Source organism: Micropterus salmoides, unplaced genomic scaffold (genome assembly GCF_014851395.1).
Source record: "Micropterus salmoides isolate LMB-PRFRI ecotype aquatic unplaced genomic scaffold, ASM1485139v1 Ms_hic_scaffold_17, whole genome shotgun sequence".
Classification (NCBI taxonomy): Eukaryota; Metazoa; Chordata; class Actinopteri; order Centrarchiformes; family Centrarchidae; genus Micropterus; species Micropterus salmoides.
In genome coordinates, this window is record NW_024040817.1 from 23,811,812 (window position 1) to 23,830,450 (window position 18,639).

The following is an 18,639-nucleotide window of genomic DNA, read 5'->3' on the forward strand; positions in this document are numbered from 1 at the left end:
CACGTGTGTGTGAAATTTCCCAAATGCATTAGATATATGAGCACATACATTTCTGAAGAAATCCAGAGGGATTAGTTTTAAGAGGTTGCACATAGATTACCAGTGATACAGCTGTGAGCACACACACTTCCAAACTAATTGGGGTGTCTGTAGTCCTGCTAACTCTTTGGGCAGTAGCTATTGTACACACATCACATTAAGTTACAAGTAGCTTGTTAGAGAGAAACTGTGAGTGAAGTGGAGGAAGATCAGGGATGTTTTGGCTTCGAGCAAGTGTTTGTCTCACTACCCATCTGTGTCCCCTCACTATCCAGTACTGATTCTGATCTACATACAGATTGTTTTTTTTTTTTACATGCTCAGTCAGACAGATGGAATAAGACACAAGAGAGGTAGCTAAATAAAGAAAACAACCTGACTTTACTTTGGGGAGTATCAGGGGATTATGAGAAGCATTTCTTTTTACAAGGTGAATCAAGAGACTTGCCAGCAGGTCTTTTCCCCAACTCCTCTTAGCCATCTTAGCCCTTATGTGGGCAAATTCAAACCACTAAATTAAAAACTCATCAAAGTTTTTAAAAGTGGCTTGACCCTCAGAATTATCAGCAGCAATCAATTATTCAGAGTCAAACACTGAGTGCTGATTCAGCGTTTCCTCCTCTCAGCAAATTTTGTTTAGGTTGCAAGGTGTCAAACACTGGTTACGACACTTTTGATAAAGTCACAGCAAACGTGAAATATCTAAAATGATTCTTATAACTTCTTGTTCTTTGTCCTCTTCCAATTCTGTCCTTTCACTTCTACTTTTCCCTTAATCTTTCACTTCCAACCATCTTTCCTGTTCTTTTTCCATTTCCTTTTACACATGTTCTTCTTCATCATCTAATGATCTCAATTTATTTACAAATTGGTGGTCTTATGAACCTATACCTACATCAAGTTCCAAATAGTCACAAGCATCATAATTAATAGATGAACACATTTTTCATTCCATCTCTCTAAATCACATACATACACTTTTTGAACCATTGTAACTTGTGATAATATATGTATGGTTTCCCTTCACACTTTGATTTTCCCATTCTGCTTGTAAAGGAGCAGATTGATTACAAAATCATGCAGTTCCAGTTGGCACAAACAAGGCACAGAGTTCAGACAGGAAACAGATTACAACTGTCGGAGCAAATGTCTGAACCATTTCGACTTCCTTCCGATCTTCTCCAGACCTCCACCATTTGGATTTCTATCAAGCCAAAGTGAGTGTCGACTCATCGCTTGTTTCTCATCTTAGCTGGGATATGGATGGAAAAAGATGACTGTGGATACACTCACCCAGCCTGCCCCACCAGTCCGGCATTTCATCTCTCAGTGTGATTAAATTGGAGACATTCACACCCGATTTGTTAATTCATCAAAATGGTACCTTGTGGGATGCAGAGGTTGAATTAATCACGTTTTGGGCAAATTCATGTTGGCTTGCATAAAGCTCAAACAGGAATGCATTACACATTAGTCTTCTAGTGAAGGTGTCCCACCAGAAACTCATCACATTAATATATTACCCCAGTCGCAAGGTCTGAAGTGAGAAAGAATGAATGAGAGAGACGCAGAGAGAGACTGTCTATTGGCGGAGATGACAAGTTATACAGTGAATACAGATGATGAACTTCATATATCAACCAAAATATCAACCAAAAGATCTATGAAATGTCTTTTGAGGAGCAAAACCAATTTGAGATACAATAAATGGAGTCAGAGATATGAAACCTGATGATTTGTGAACTTTTCTCACAGCCCTGTCCTCTTTGAAGAGATTAGCTGCTAGGAGTGAATTGTAATCAACTGCAGAAAAAAAGAACCTTGCTTGTTAGGAATACTGTTTAAGGCGTACAAAATTCCCACAGGGGAGGTGGTGGTGGGGGTGTTGGCCATCTTGGCCCTCCTTTGTCGTCTAATTTGTCTCATAACTACACGGTTTTATAACAGTCTTTAGAAGGTAAATCCCCTTGGCTGAACTTGCCACAGCAAAGCACTGGCATTCAGGGCTTGATAAATGAACACTCAACACCGGTTATTATGATGAATGGGAATTTCACACTTGTAACAGTGCCAGGTATGGTGGGGTGGGGGGGGTGGGGGGCGAAAGAAATTTTTCCCAGAAGTGCTGCCAATGGCAAATTGGAAACGGATACCTATAGGGTCAGTTGACATTCACAGTATTGGCTTTTATTGGATTGTTGGACTTGCTTGAAGTTAGGCCTTGGTGTAGAGAGAAGCTCTGACAAAACATGATCCATTTCCAAGAAAAAAAGAAGCCCAATATCTCAAAGGCTGGTTGGGAAAGGAGTCAATAAACAGATCAGGCGTTACCATGGTGAGCACAGATTAGTGAGGGTCCATGGTCGTTTAGCCATCTGTACAGGTTGCTGGGCCTTGTATTGCAGACATGGATGCAGCCAGCCAATACATTACAGCAACTGTATTATCATTAGAGAAGTACATAAAAGGCGGGGGTGATGTTGCAAACTACACTGGGTGTCTGATCAATGGGGGATATCAAGCAGGGGACCGAAAGAGAGCGAGGGGGTGAGCTAAAGGGAGAGGAGAGATGCAGGGACGAGGGAGGTACGGTATAGGGCAATTTAATCACAACCATCTTGGCTGGATAATAAGAGAGGAGCAAGAGAATATAAATAGTGAGCGAGAGACTAATGGAACTCATTTTAGGAGAGTATTTAACCTATTTCAGAGAGAATCCAGGGTAATCAATTAAAAGTGGTTTTAGCCCAGGCCTCAACTTTAATTACTCTTCAAATGTGATTATTCTCTGACATGCTACCTTAGTCCCAGAAATAGATATTATATTAGCTATATTAAAATGTTGGCTCTTGTAGGCTGCAACCAGAGAGAAACACCCAGAAAAATGCCAAAAGGCAATGGCAGCAATACGTCATCGACTTTGTTGTACATGTATTTATTACTGCTTCTACTGTGCATATTATGTAAGACTTGCTAAGATGAATGTTTGTCATTAGTGAATTAGGTGAATTTATTTTTTTAAGATTGTCAGGACATTCTTTATTTACTAATAGTGATTACAAGACAGCAAGACTTGCAACAATCTTGAAGACCTGTGCTCTATCAGTCAGCAACAACAGCTACAGGGATTTCCAGGGGTCTGTATCATAAAGCAAACTGAACTCAGACAGGCTGTCTTTGGGTTTGTTAATCCTGAAAAACGCAATGTCGTTCTATTCATAACATGTCATTTTGTGACAACAATTCGGTACTAAGGTCACTTAATGACAACTGAAGCAACATTGGTCAGTAGGAATGCTATTTACAGGTTTGATGTTCTAAATGGACTTTGCTCTGAGGCTGGTTTGTTTCGCAGAATGGCTTTCTACCACAGTTAAAAGTCAGCCAGCTTTGATCCACCAAACAACGTAAGTATCACAACAGTGGTAGTGGGGGTAGCACGATAACAAAGGGTAGGACCCACTAACAAACTATGGAGCAAAGCAAGTGTAGTTTAATGATGCAAGGAAAAACATAACCAAATACACAGAGCAGGAAATGAAGTTAAAGACACATGAGGAATGCTCACGATCTGCAGCAATGGTTTCAGTCTGTTCTAATTTATCTGCATGCTGTGAGAGAATCTCAATCCTGAAATGGTCTAATTCTGATAAATGATGATATGTGCCCCCCTTGCTGATCCTTTTTGATTTCAGAGTGTGCTGCTCTCTGCTCCAATTTATAATGAAGGTTAAAAAATTGTAGGCCCACATTTGCTATCATGCAGTGCTGGACTGATTAGCTAGGATTATTATCTAGCATCGTGTCAAATTTTCACTTTGTCCAGACTTTGGTTTATGACCAAATACCTACATAACTAATGGCATTCCCATCAGCATCAACTGTACTTAGTGGGTATTACTAATTAGCAAATGTTAGCATGCCAACATGATGAACTAAGATGGTGAGTGTGTTTAACTTGAAACCTCCTTAACATGTCATTGTGAATGTCTTAGCATGCTGATGTTATCTTTTAGAATTTGTAGGAGGCTTGTGCTTCTTGCCCAGGTCAATACCTTTCTTGCCAGAGTAATAAATGTCGAGTACAATCTGAGCAATTTAACTTATAAAGCTCAGTGCTTGATATTCCCATAATCTGAATGACGAGAACCTTCATAAACACCTCTAAATCATCTTCATTGACATTTCACATTCTCATGATGTATAGATGTGTGACCTCTGAAAATGACAGTAATGGGGTTCCTTGGACATTTGTTAACTGTTTGTGACTACTGTTTGTGTAGTAATTGACCTTGAATTCTTAGAAATATGCATAAAAACAGGTCCCTCCCCATCCAGTGAGAGACCCCCAGATTCGCAGGTCCTCCTGCACTAATTCTTGTTGAGTGGCAAGCCTAGCATCACAGCTGACCCACGGTTGCTGTGAAAGCCTAAAATCCTCTCCCCTTAGACATAATCGCAGCAGCCAAACCTTGGCCCACAATTGTTCAGTCAATATACGCTCACAGTCCCCAGGACACTAAAGAGGTCTGTTACAGCCACAGCGCCAGTCTAGCAGTAGGCCTGTTTGTTTGACAGTCAACCCAACACTAATCCACTGCTCTGAATCACTCTCAGAAGGGGAGAGGGATAGAAACGGCTGGAGGACATGCTGCTGAAAATATGCAACTCTGCACTCACACATATTCCCAGTGCCACTGTGTTACTGCTTGCAGAAACACATGTACCAATGTAGAAATGTTCGCACTCAAGCTTAACTCACACACACAAACATGGTAAGAACACATAATGTGTAGATATTAGTAAAAACGCCATGTCGTCCTGATGCCCAATTGGACGGATCAAAAAAGAAAATAGAACAGGAACTTTGATTTTGAGCTGTTAATTTTGTAAAACTCCCTGTCATCTGGTACATCTGATAATTGCAAACACACAAATTACAATAAGGGCTATTACTGTATTTTATGTCTTTCATCCAAACCAAGCAGAGAGAATTTCACAGAGGACATGAATGGACGATGTGTGTGTCCACTAAACACAAGCAATGTGTTTCCTACCATTCAGTGAGAGGAGGGGAGCTCAATGTGGCACAAGCATCTTCTTGATTGCCAGTTAGAGAGCTGAAAAGAGGTAAACAGATTGAAGTGCTGAGAATGGGAATGTATCTATGTTGACATTCACATGCAAATTTAAGAGGATTCTGGTGAAACAGGTCTACAAGTATGTATCACTGACATTTGTACACACACTTTGCATTCTGTTGTTTGCGCACCATTTTAATTCTACTTCATTCTCCACCTTACTTTAGTGTTTACTCACTACTCTTTTCCCCACACTCACACACCTACACCTGGGTCTCAAACGCACCTGCTTGCCCCACCTCTTTCTGTTCCTCTCTCCTTGTATGTGTCTGCTCTGTTGACTTTCTCCATCAGAAGTACATTTTATAGAGTTGCCGAAAAGACCACACAACTCATTTTTTGAGCCCTTCCACACTTGTGAGTGTTGTATGACCTTTTTATAACCCTCTTTTTCTCAGCTTTCAATGCCTCCAGCTTTGGGTCGACTTACTTCTCACTAACACTCCTCCTAAAACTGATTCAAGAGAACAACCATAGCTGCATACTCACAGCTTTCAACACCCATCCCACTGGATGAGCACTCTTGTGAGTCAGAGATGGCTCAAAAGATGAATTATATCCCTGTTGTCGGTACCTCGCTGCCGGCCATGGGGCAGAAGTGTTTGATAAAGGCATGTCAAAATAGTGGCTGAGTTTCTGGACGTTAACACTTGAAGATCATGTCAGCCTCTGCCCTGTGTCATGCATGGTAAAGGATTGTGCAGTGAGAAGAGAGGGGAGAATAAGCTCAGTTTTGCATACAATGGATGTTTTGTTTTTCTTTGAACACACAATTCTGTTTGGAGCTCCGGAAAAACATGCTGACTAACTGTTCTCTGGTGACCTTGCATCTAGTTTGAGTGTGTTTGTGTGTGTGTGTGTGTGTGGGGGGGGGGTAATAAAGAAAGGTGGGGGCTTCTATAGACGCTGAGCAGCTTAAGTTTAATTGCTTGTGGTGGCAGTCAAAGTCAATATGCTGGTCAATGGCCCGTGCATCCCGCAGGTTCATTTCCCCATAATTACTCTACATGCGCCTGGCCAATGCATAAGTCTGTCATCATTAAAATAATAAGAATGGGTTGGGCAAGGAGGAGGGCAGGAAGAATAGAGGAACAAACGCAAAAGAAATGAATGAATCAATACTGCAGACAAGAGGAAGAGATGGCCTGGCACAGCAGAGGCACATAATTAAGTGTTGGGCACATTTGATGAGCATATCTGTGGTTTCTCCTGCAAGCAATCAAATGCATTGTACATACACATGCACAATTGCACAGACATGACTTAATGCAGCCTATGCAACATTTTGAGAAAAGTTTGCGTTTGTAATGTAAAACAAATGTTACACTGAACAAAATTATAAACGCAACACTTTTGTTTTTGCCCCCATTCATTCATTCTGAACTCAAAGATCTAAGACTTTCTCTATGTACACAAAAGACCAATTTCTCTCAAATATTGTTCACAAATCTGTCAAAATCTGTATTAGTGAGCATTTCTCCTTTGCCGGATAATCCATCCACCTCACAGGTGTGGCATATCAAGATGTTGATCAGACAGCATGGGTATTGCACAGGTGTCCTTTAGGCTGGCCACAATAAAAGGAAATGTGCAGTTTCACTGTACTGGCCGGGTCCAGTCCCGGGGGGGAAACAAAGGTTATGATATGGTAACCCTAGTTCTATAAGCACAGGTGGAGCAGAACATGCTCCTTATGTTCTTAAGAGCAAAGGAGGTGTGTTGTCTCAATCTGGCTGCACTGTGGACACCAAGAACCAGCATGCAGCTGGGGTGAACCGACAGGCACACAGCTCACTCACCTTCTTAGCAGAGGTGAGAGCAAGGCACAGGGCTGTTCAAGAGATAGCAGGACTGCTCCAGGTGCTCATAAGGTGCAGCTATTAGAGCCACCAACACAAGCAGCAAGTCCTACTGAGGCGCTGAGAGACACGACACCAGTCGCTGTCTTCTCACACCCTGCAGAACGCGCATCATGAGGAAGTGGGTGAAGACTGTTCTGTCACCAAACCCCCTGTGAAAGGAGAGATAGCTGCAGCGCGACAGCCCATTCTCCATCAGACCTTACAGGAAAGAGAAAACGGTTCCCACCGAACAGGTAGGTCTCCCTCTCAATGCATCAACGCTGAAAGCCCAACCACTTAGCATTACAGCAAGACGTGGTGGAGACTGCCCGCAGCTTGGATGGTCTGTGCGACCTCAGCGGCTAGACCAGCCTGAGTCTGCCTCTCCACAATTTAAGGAGAAAAACCTAGAGAGGCTGGTCCAACACCAGCATTGTGCATATGAAGCCTCACCCTTGAGACAGAGCCCCCCAGACCATAGGTACAGGCCAGGGCTCTGTCACTGTAGGCTGCGTCACTTCTACCAGAATGACGAACGACCGTTCCCGCCTCACCTAACTGGAGGGATGAGATGGGGTGGGGGGGAACGCAAACAGCAGCCCTTCTGGCAATGGCGCGTGTCTAACGTGTCCATCCCCAAGGGTGGGCTGTCCTGTGGCTGAATTGAGAACCGCAGCGGGTGTTGGCAAACAGATCCACCTCCGCTCTCCCGAAGCGAGCTCAGATCTGCTGAACCACATTGTTGTTCAGTCTCCACCCACTCGGTTGGGGGCCAGCCCTCAACATGAGGTCAGCCACCGCCGTTCTCCAAGCCTGGGACGTGAAGGGCTTTCAAAGACAGCAAGTGTTCTGATGCCCACGTCTATAGGTTCCCTGCCATCGCCAACAGAGCCGTGGATTGAACTTCGCCCTGTCTGTTGATGTATGCGCTGGAGGAAATGCACCACCAAACTAGAAACACAGCTTGGAGTGGATTGTGGATGTGTGGTGTGTGGCCCCCTCGGCCACAACACCACAGACAGGTCCCTGCCCATCCAGTGAGAGACCCCCAGATTCGCAGGTCCTCCTGCACTAGAGTTGAAGGGGGGGGGGGGTGTGTTACCACGCATCACCTTTGCCTCTTGAGGTCTAGATGCAGGCTTGCAAATCAATATTGTAGCCGTCACATGTGCAGCAAGCCCAGAGCCCAACAGCAGCATCAATTGACAGCGCTGCCGCAGCTGTCCCCTGCTGCAGCCTGTGGACCACCAAGTGTTGTAGTTGAGCACAATCCCCAGATACTCCGTTTGCTGCGGCGGCTGGGGGGAGCTCTCTTCCCAATTGATCGCAACCCCAGGCTGTTGTGTTTTAGGGACACACACACACACTGTCAGTGAGCTAGCAGTGTTCCCGTGGATACTGTCGTGAGTGCCCTGGGAACACAGAGTTAGCTCACATTGCTGCATTGTGTGACCGCCAGGGCAGCAGCCCTTCATTCGGCTGCCAGGCGATGTAGAGCGACCCGTTGCGTGGGCCGGACAGCCGGCTAGCAAGGAGGAAGCCCAGGTCCTACTACCGTCTTGCTCGGACGGTACCAGGAGAGCGATGTGGGACATGGGCTTTTGTCCCAGTGGTTTGAATAGCGCAGCAAAGACCCGGGCCCTCCCACCGTCTCTCTCGAACTTAGCAAGGAGAGCAGTGTGGGCCGTAGGTCGGATCATTAGCTTAGCATCGGTGAACGTACAGTTATGTGGAGACTGATGCGTGTTACGCATCGAGCCGAAGCTGAAGGGGGTTCAGAGGGGAGGAGAATGCTCTTTAGGAATGTACTGTATTTAATCAGTTGAACATTCACAGCATTTTCAGTGTGTACACAGCAGCACATGAAACACAAATAAATGCATGCTGGACACATAACGGAGGGAGGAGGTCTGGTGGTGTGCATCAGCCTCTGTCCCTCTGTCACCCTTCTTCTTTTAATTTATTTTTTAAATAAGTAATAAAGCTTAGACTTTTTCCAAGGGATGCAATCGAAAAAGGCCGACCGGGCCTTGAACACACCACAGCCGGTGTGACTGTGGTTGACACGTCACCCAGTGTTGACGTCAGCCTCAAGCTCACAGCTTCCCTGTCTCTCTCCGGCTATAGCGGACTAGCCTAGCTGTGCTGTGACCACTCGGCGAAAGAGATGTCGGCAGGGCAGCTTGTCTGTTTATGTAACAGGCTTTCACCACCGGTGAGTTAGCAACGCACCTATGCAAGTCCTCGTGGGCACACTGGGAATGCTACAGTAAGACTGCTGCATTGCCCTGTTTCCACGGTAAGAACAGCTAAAAACAATGGCGTCTTGAACACCAGACGGAGGATTGTGGCAGCGTCAGCAGGCCTCTCTCCCTCCATAACGGTCACTTAGCCAGTCGCTCCCTTCCCCAGCCGCAGGTCGGCTGGCAGGGGGGCCTGGACTCGTCCGGGCAGGACATGTGTCACCTCGCCCAGGTGCAAAGATAATTTTCTAGAAGTGGCGACTCCATCCGTGGAGGTGGTGAATTCAGTGAGCAGTTGCTGCCGTTTGCTGAAGAAAAAAGGATGCTGAGGCAGTAGGGACACTGCTATTTATACGTCATGCACGTATTGGTAGCGACGTCCTATTAGTCGGCTACATGCACGATAAAATTTCAGTGGGCTAGTGCGTGGGTATGATTGGAGGAGGTAGTAACCATAGAGTCCAGTAGAGGGCAGAGCCTGTGTGAGATAGAACCAGTCAGTATCTGATGTGACACTATTTGCCTCACATAGTGCAACACATCTGTGGCATAGAGTTGATCAGGTTGTTGATTGTGGCCTGTGGAATGTCGGTCCACTCCTCAATGGCTGAGTGAAGTTGCAGTCAGGTTGAGATGATCTTCCCTGACAGTTTGTGCAGAAATTCTTTGGTTATGCAAACCGTTTGTTGCAGCAGCTGTCCGGGTAACTGGTCTCGGACAATCTTGGAGGTGAAGATGGTGGATGTGGAGGTCCTGGTCTGGTGTGGTTACACGTGGTCTGCGGTTATGAGGCCGGTTGGATGTACTGCCAAATTCTCTGAAACACCTTTGGAGATGGCTTATGGTAGAGAAATGAACATTCAATTCACGAGCAACAGCTCTGGTTTACATTACTGCAGTCAGTCAATCCCCCCCTCTTAAAGCTTGCAACATCTGTGGCATTGTGCTGTGTGATGGAACCCCCCCGTCAGTTGTTGATGGCTGTATTTTAATTTTTAAAAATGTGAATAGCACAAAAAACCAACACAGTTATGATGACTGGAACTTAAGTACATCTAACTGCACAAAGTGAATGACAAGGTCATGGTGAACATTGCAATATGAACAACAATTCACCAAATGTATAAAATTTCAATGCAACTGCCAAAAGCCTTCTTCAAGCAAACTTTAAAAAAAAAAAAGTCTTTTGTTATAATAAAGGAATTTGATCAGATTCGCATTCTCCATTCAGCCCCCCTAATTCAATTCATATCTTGGACCAAAATATTGGGTGGAAAGCCACTTATTGACAGAAACGTAATAAGCATTCCCAAAGCAACATCTCAACTCGTTACATTTCCCCTGAACCTGCTCGATTGCAGCGTAATGCAGAACGAATGTACGGTGTGTGCGCCTGCACTTGTGCACATCTGTGTGTGTGAGGCGGCGTGTGTCCGCTGTGGCATAGCCATGTGTTCTACTGTTGCTGAGTGTAATCCTCGGCCTTTACCAGCTGCCCACAGGTCTTTCAGAAACGTCTCACTCAAATTAAAAACAGGTGGACACAGTTTGATTAGCTTGTTAAAACACACCTGCTACTGAAGGACGAGGCATTACGCACACATACACAACCACATTTACACACACTATGGACACTTTCATACAAGCACAAAAAAACTTATTGGGGCCTATTAGATAATGATTATTGGAGAAAACATTAGCTGCATTAAAGGGATTTTACAGTGAACAACTGCAAGGTCCCTAATGCTCATGGGTGAGAATTATATCAAAATATCCAGTGGACTACCTGACAGTCAGTTAGTTAGCTTTTGTTTTAAATGTGCTAGTCATGTGCTCTTTTTAGTTCAGTTGTATTACTTTTATTTCCTGTTACAAGAGGAATTTATTCCCTAAATATGGGCCTTCATACTGCTAGTATAACTCCGCTAATGATTAAAGGGAAGAGATTAGTCAAGTTATGACACATTTTCTATTTAGCAATATAATTAATGTGAAACTTAATGTGAAAACGCTATTGCTATTCAGAGCAAAGCAACATGCAGAACTGCAGTTTTTCAGAATTTCAGGCTTCTAGCATATTTAACACTGTTGTTGCCAGGTGTTATGTCTCTATCATATATTCTGTACATAGCTTATTTACAATGAGGATCAGTCCTTAGGCTTTATTTTTGTTATCCTCAATATTCTTTTCATTCCTTGAGGCAGTTTTCTATGTACATTTATTGGTTTGTAAAATTGAAGTCGCTTACTCACTCCTATTTGATTTTATTTCATAGGTTCCCCACAAAGTCTTTCCTAAACTGTAAGTCAGAAGTTGTGCAGACATTTGTTTAATGGATTGTAATCTGAATTGCAGACACCAATTCTCACAATGGTGGCATTACAATACATTAATTAAACTAATAGATGGTCTAATGATTCAGCAAGTATCTCACAGTTTTATGGTGTGCTGTGATGTTCCCACTGGCTGCATTTAAAAGGCACCAAAGACATTTTCTGCAAAAGCATTTTATGGTATGCCAGCAGGTTAACAGCTATTTGAAAGCCCATTGAGTCATTGTTACATTTAAGCGTTCTCAAACATGAAGCGTTTTATTCCTATGTCAGCCTTTACTTCAGTGACCAGTGTGTAAATGTCTGCAGCCTGCGTGTGTGTGTGTGTGTGTGTGTATGGGGGCAGCTGAGCTTATACAGTAAGTAATTCCCCACCATCACCAATAGGACAAGGGCAATTGAACCCTGGCACTTCATGTTTTAAATGCTCATTTATGCATCAAATGTACCTTTGGAAGATAATAAGACACCATAATAGATTTTTATGAAAATGCATTACATGGGAGGGAAGCTAGTGCATGTAAACCCTCTTCCCTTCCCCTTGTCTCACCCTTCAACAAATCCCTTTCAAGCTGCTATGCTCTGGGTCTATAAAACTTCACCACATGAATATTTAATGTACAACTCATGTAATGCAAATTCTACTTTGTTTTATTTTCCCCCTTGCCCAGTCCATTATTTTGCCAAATGCTGCGACACATCTCGCTGAGAGCTGAGACTCACTGGTGAGAGTCCAAAGTCATTGCCATTACCACAGAGACATGACTTAAGTTTTCAAATAGCAGATATAGATTTCATGCATGGTTTAGCATTGTTTGAGTTGGCTGGATGTTGTTGCACACTGCATGTGTTAACTATCATGTAAATGCTTTTTGGGATGTGGGTTATGAGATACATACTTTTCTTACCTGTGTGAAGCTTCTCAGTCATCCAGGTCAGAGGATATCTGTAGGTAGAAGACTAAAGCACATGGACGTTTTACCACCTTAACCCCAGAGAAGTCATCAGTTCATTCACACCCTGATGTCGCAGAAAAATCATTACAGTCATGTTGGCCGTTAAGGTCACATGGTCGTTAGCATATGTGAGAATCATCGCAGTCAATGTAAGACAAGTTCTACTTTGCCATACGTGACATCTCTTTCTTAATCTCCTTTTAAAGGACTTTCTCAATTGTACCTGCTCTCTGTACACAATGAATTAGCTCTTCCCACAACAAGTAAATCACATTAGACATGCATAATAAACTATTTGCATACTTTTCTCCCAATTTTTCTTACACTGCCAGATACACCCCATACAATATTCTTACACACAAAAAGGACAAGATTTTGTTTTGTTAACTTAAGTGCCACACCCTTGCAATAGATCAAATTTGCTATTTCCATTTAGAACATTCAGATATATGGTCTGAATTCAAATAAGGAATGCTTTTCCTCAAAAGCACTTCAAAAATAAAAAACATCAAAATAGTTTGCATATAGGATATTTTTTAGCTGCAATCATGAGGGAACCATCACTGACTAATCAATGACACTGATCAAATAATATCTGCTGTTTCATAAAGGCCACCGTTGTTCTCATATTGAAAAATCTGCCAATGGGCTTGTGTTTTCTCAGCTTCTACAGTTTTGCTCCCCATTTCATTATCTGTAAATCAGGCTTTGTAAACAGCAAGCAGGTGAATGCAAAGCACACAGGACACACATTTATATGCTAGTCTGCTATTATGGGCTTTGAAACAGCAGATGGGCAAAATGGTGGACCTAGGTCTGTCCAGGCCTCCGACTCTCCACTCTCCCTATGTGCCAGCGTTGGCTTGCCAGGCTAAGAGTGCCAGAGTGCTAGACCCTCTCTCCCCCTTGAGGGGTGTCTCTGTGTGGGGTGGCAAGGGCTTGGCACAGCAATCTATGGAGCATGGGTAGCAGAGGTCAGCGTGTGCGGTTAATGCCCTGTGGCAAGTCAGTGCTATATCCAAACCTCTGCCTGCTTTGGCAGAAGAAGAAAAAAAAGGTTACAGGAGGATGGAGAGGTGATAGGTATGGCTAGACACCACAAGAGATAACTGAATTTCTTTCCCAGCAGTAGCAAAATACATAACAAAGGAAAACTTTTGGGATGTTTAAACAAGGCTATGCGTCTACAGCCATGTAGCAGTCAGGCTAGAGGCTACTTAGGGACAGCAGTGCTATGAGCTAAATACTAATGTTAGTGTGACTGCTTACAGTGACTTTGCTAACATGCTGATCTTTAGCAGGTCTAATGTTTATAGTGTTTAACATCTTAGTTTAGCATTTTAGCATGATAACATTTGCCAATTAGTATTTAACACAAAGCCTCAACTGTTGAGGCTGTTGGGACCGTCATTAGTGTGTGCAGGGTAACAATTAGGGCTGTCCCCGACTAAGGATTTACATAGTCGAATCAGAATCGTCAAGTCCTGCCTATGTGTGTTTTAGTGCGCGGTGATTGCGAACCGGTGGGGGGGGAGGAGGGGGTTACATACGGTAGCTCCGTTTTAATCTTGAGAAGCTGCAGAGCTGCAGTCTCTATTCATTCAACTTACACTGTAAATTTCCAGCTAAACTAAGGCTTTTTGAAGACCATTTTCTCTCTCTCTCTCTCTCTCACCTGTCATTCACCTTGTGCAGAGTTTTGCAAGCATGCCATGCTGCCGTCGCGGTTCCTCACGGGTCTATTTCAAGTAGCCGGCTATTTAAAAACGATAAAATATTCTTTGTGTGGTTCATCAACGGTGATAAATTATCCGAAAGTCCCGCTACGCCTACACATGCGCACTGATGACCCAGGGTTAGGGTTACAATTTTGGATTTATTTACACACTTTAAAAACATTTATTGAAAGTTTTATTCTTTTTACATGTTTATTTACAGCATTAAATGTTGAAATGTATATCGTAATAGGCTGTATATTAACTTGTAGTTCTATGTAAAATCAGACGTTGAGCAACCCTATCGGCAAAATGGCATGATTCTCGTTTCGCTGCGAAGCTTCGACTGTGACATTGACAGTCGAATCAGGCCCCACCCATCAAAGCATCAAATCTTCGACAATTTGGGGTCAGCCCTAGTAAAAATATTAGACCAACTGAAAATTTGTTGCCAAAAAACTAAAATATGTTGTTAGTGCTCGTGGAAGATCATCAAAGTCAGTAGGTTCATCTTCTGGGGACTGTGGATGTACAAATTTCATTCTACCCAATAGTTGTTAAGATACTGCAGTCTGAACCAAAGAGCCACACCACTAGCATTGCTACAACACACACATGAATGGACACCAACTCAATCTTTGCAGTAATCCAGTCTGCACATGTGCTTAGATAGAAAAAATAAAAATGGTAAAAGTGGCCAGATGAGGTGACAATGCTATTTGTTTGATTATGTAACTGATTCATATTTGTCATGAACATATCAATAGGGTGACACAGGAGTGGATTTTCACTCCTGTCCCATCCCAATAAAAAGTGTTTGTTCAAATCTGAACTGCATATTTATATATAAAAACTAATCTATGATTCCCGTCCTGCCACCCTACTTTTTTCCCCTGTCCCAGTTCTGTGATGAACAGTGAAATTGACTACCATCTTGTGGGAATCCCACAAGAATCCCGAGACTCAAAGGATTCTCAAAGACATGTCAGCCTCTAATCACTACATTTGTTGGAGTCATGTTTCCCATGATGACTTACTGACCTGGCATGTCTTCCAAGGTTCATTACTTTTAGAAAGTAAGGATATGTGTTCATGTGTGTGTTTGGGAGAAAGTTGATGTGTGAAGGAGCGGTACAATGTCTGAAAATGGATCCATGCTAGTTAGCTATTCTCATCACAGTACTTTACAGAGCTGGAGTAAATGACATTTGTCATGTTTCTTGGCCCCTGCCCACAATAATGAGCATCTTTTGTAGTTTTAACAGGTCTGTTTCGATGTTAGTGGATATTTTAGCAACTCTCCTCTTGAAGTTCCCTTCAGCTGTGCCAAATACTGACATTAATAAAAAAAGAAATCTAATAAAAAATATTTGTGCTTCATTCCAATTATTCGTAAAGCGGGTACAAGAAAGATGAATGCTATTTGAAGTATTTGAAGTCATTAGTGTAATGATTTAATTATTTATGAGTGCCTAGGCATAACTTAGAATGGGAAAAGCTTTCAAGATATTATTGAAATTAAATGCAAATGGTTTTTCCTCTCTGTGCATGGAACGCCTGGAAAATAGATTTTGAGTCAGCTCTTTTTGTCTCTATGAAGGGAAGAAAATCTAAGCTTTGTGTATATATTCCATTGTCCTATTTTTGTCTCTTCCATTTTTAGTTCTCCTCCCTCTTCTCTCCCTATCATACCCGAGCCTGTCAGTGCTTTTTCCTGCCACTTTACTTACCCCCTACCACTGTGTGCATGCGTCTGTACATGCTGTGTCTATATATTTAAGATTAAACAAATGCAATAAACAGAACAGGTTGGACAGACATGAACCTCAGCACAGTGTCAGCATCTGAGAGATTACATACATTTCAAAGCAAAGAGAAGGAGCGACTCCATTATGTCCTTTTGATTTCCACTGTCTCCAGCAGAGCCTTATCACATAGACAGACACCCCGTTCTCGTGCATTTCTTTGATATCATTCATTTTTGTGCTGTTGCCAGGTACTTTTATTCCCAGGATGATGGTGAACTTCCCAGTCAGGCTGCACACATGCTGATTCCTTGGTTTTCTGCCCGTTTACGATTGAACACGGGGCATAATCCTCGGTGTGTTTTGCTTTCGGCTCAATCATTGGGAATGTCAGAATTAGAGAGGAACATGGCATAGCACTGTGTCTGCAGGGCAGACCAGTAGCATAGTACCTTTATGTTTGCCTTAACACCTGTGTGTTTTTCTACAAGATATTACTGGCTTCCAACTTACTTTTTATCTCCAAAGTATTATTATATATTTTACCTTCTTTTCCATGACAGCTCTTCCCCACCCCTGTAATGACAGCATAACATACTCCATAATGTGCATTGATTGCCTCAACCACGACTGTAAGTCATCCATGACGGGTTGGTGATGGAGCGATGGGGAGGTGGAGAATGATTTGTGTGGAGGTCACAGCATGCACAGAACATATGACCAACAGCTTAATTAAAGCATTTCCTCGTCTTTGCTGTTGGTGGCTCCTGATGTGAAAATCATATCTCCTGAATGCACTGACAAAAAAGAAGAAAAAAAACTAACAGCTTGCTTCAACAATCATTTTTCTGCAGCTTACAGACACAGCATGATGGCATTATGCAAATGTATTCTTCAGCAGTTTGCGCAAAAGTAAAAATACTGTGTGAAAACGTAAATCATGAACTTTCTAAATCATGAGCTTTATGTAAATGTATTATTATAAAAGTACTTACTACATATATAGGGCCAGATTAACTAAAGGTTTGCGTGAGTAAGCAAACTTGATATTACCAGCAAATTAACACGTAAGCAGCGGCGTAAGGTAGCGACAACAGGCCCCAGTGCAGGCTGTTATGATGGGCCCTTGGGCTACACAGTTACGAAGCACATGCACACACACTGCGTTTGTGTGTAGAAGGTAACCCTATGCTGGAAAATTTGTGTGCCTTGTTTCCTAGTTTTACATGGCTTAACAACTGATAAGATGCAGTAAATACCTAATTTAAAGATCCTTAAATCAATTTCTTTCCATAGTAACATATTAAATTCAACAGTTCTCTTTTTGTGCATCTCTCTCCAGCACACACGCTGCTGCTGCAGCTGTGTTGCGTGCACCTGGACGCAGCAGTCTAAAGCAAAGTACCATCATTTGATGGATTTCAGAGTCGGATTGTGTCTAGACTATTATAAGTACAGAAGTCAAAGAGAAAGTTGTAAGGAGCATGGCCAGTGCTGTCATTGTCAAAATCCTGAAACGTCACTAGAAACAGCTGAGTGCAGGAGGTGTGCACAGTGCTGAAATGACGCAGACTTTTTCGGGCAATTTCAGTACAGTAACCTCCCGAATCACGACAACCACATTCCTCTTCGACAGGCAAGACGTTATGGTGAATAAGAAAGAAAAGTGGCCTACTTATAACACAATCCCATGTCCTGAAAACAGACCAGCTACGGCGCACACACACAGTTTAATACCCACACGCACATCCACACAATTAAACAGGTACGCCTACTCAGTGGCAACCTGTCCGCGAAATGATAACAGCACTTGTAAAGTTACTCACCTATTTGAAAGGCGTCCGACGAGCCTTGCATTGAGCGAAATCCTTGACAATGTCCTCAGTAATCCAAAACAATCTTATTTGGGAGCTTTGTGACCCTCTCCTCCTGTTCTTTTCTCTCCTATCTCTTCTTGAAACAACTTTTATGTGTGAATAGCATGAAATCTAGCTTGCCCGTGTGCTCTGCTAGTCTACTTAGCAAATTTTGCGTTTCACCCGGTTTCTGGAGTCTTGTCACATGATCAAATAGAAACTTAAGATTGTCAGCCCACATATACAGTGATGATTGCTGGGTAATATGTATATTGCTATGTGACACAAGTAGCAAAGAAAATAAGTTAAATAAGCTAAATTCATTCTGTGGAATACATTTTTTATATTTAACTGTATACCTTATACCGACCGGACACCGACTGGAGAGGGGCCATGTGCTGATCGAGAACCGCCCCCTGGGAGGCGACGGCGCAGATGACTTCCAATGGAGTGTGGTCGGTGGAGGCGGGAGGGGAAGGGGAGCGTGCTGGGTCCATAATGGCTCGATCGTTCTGTGACGATTGGGGACAGAACGGACCGAAATGCAACGCTGAAGGTTTCAAAAGAGGTTTATTGAGGGGAAAGGGGGAAGAGGAGGGACGGGAGGAGAGAAGGGGAATGGCAGACGTGGACGCGGGGGACCGAGGAGCTGGAGGAGCGGAAGGCGCTTAGGCAAGAGGACCGAGGGAGGCTGGTGGTCGTGGAGGGGAGGATGCAGTGGCTGGCTGGCAAACACATGATCCATGATGATACAGAAATATAATTGGAG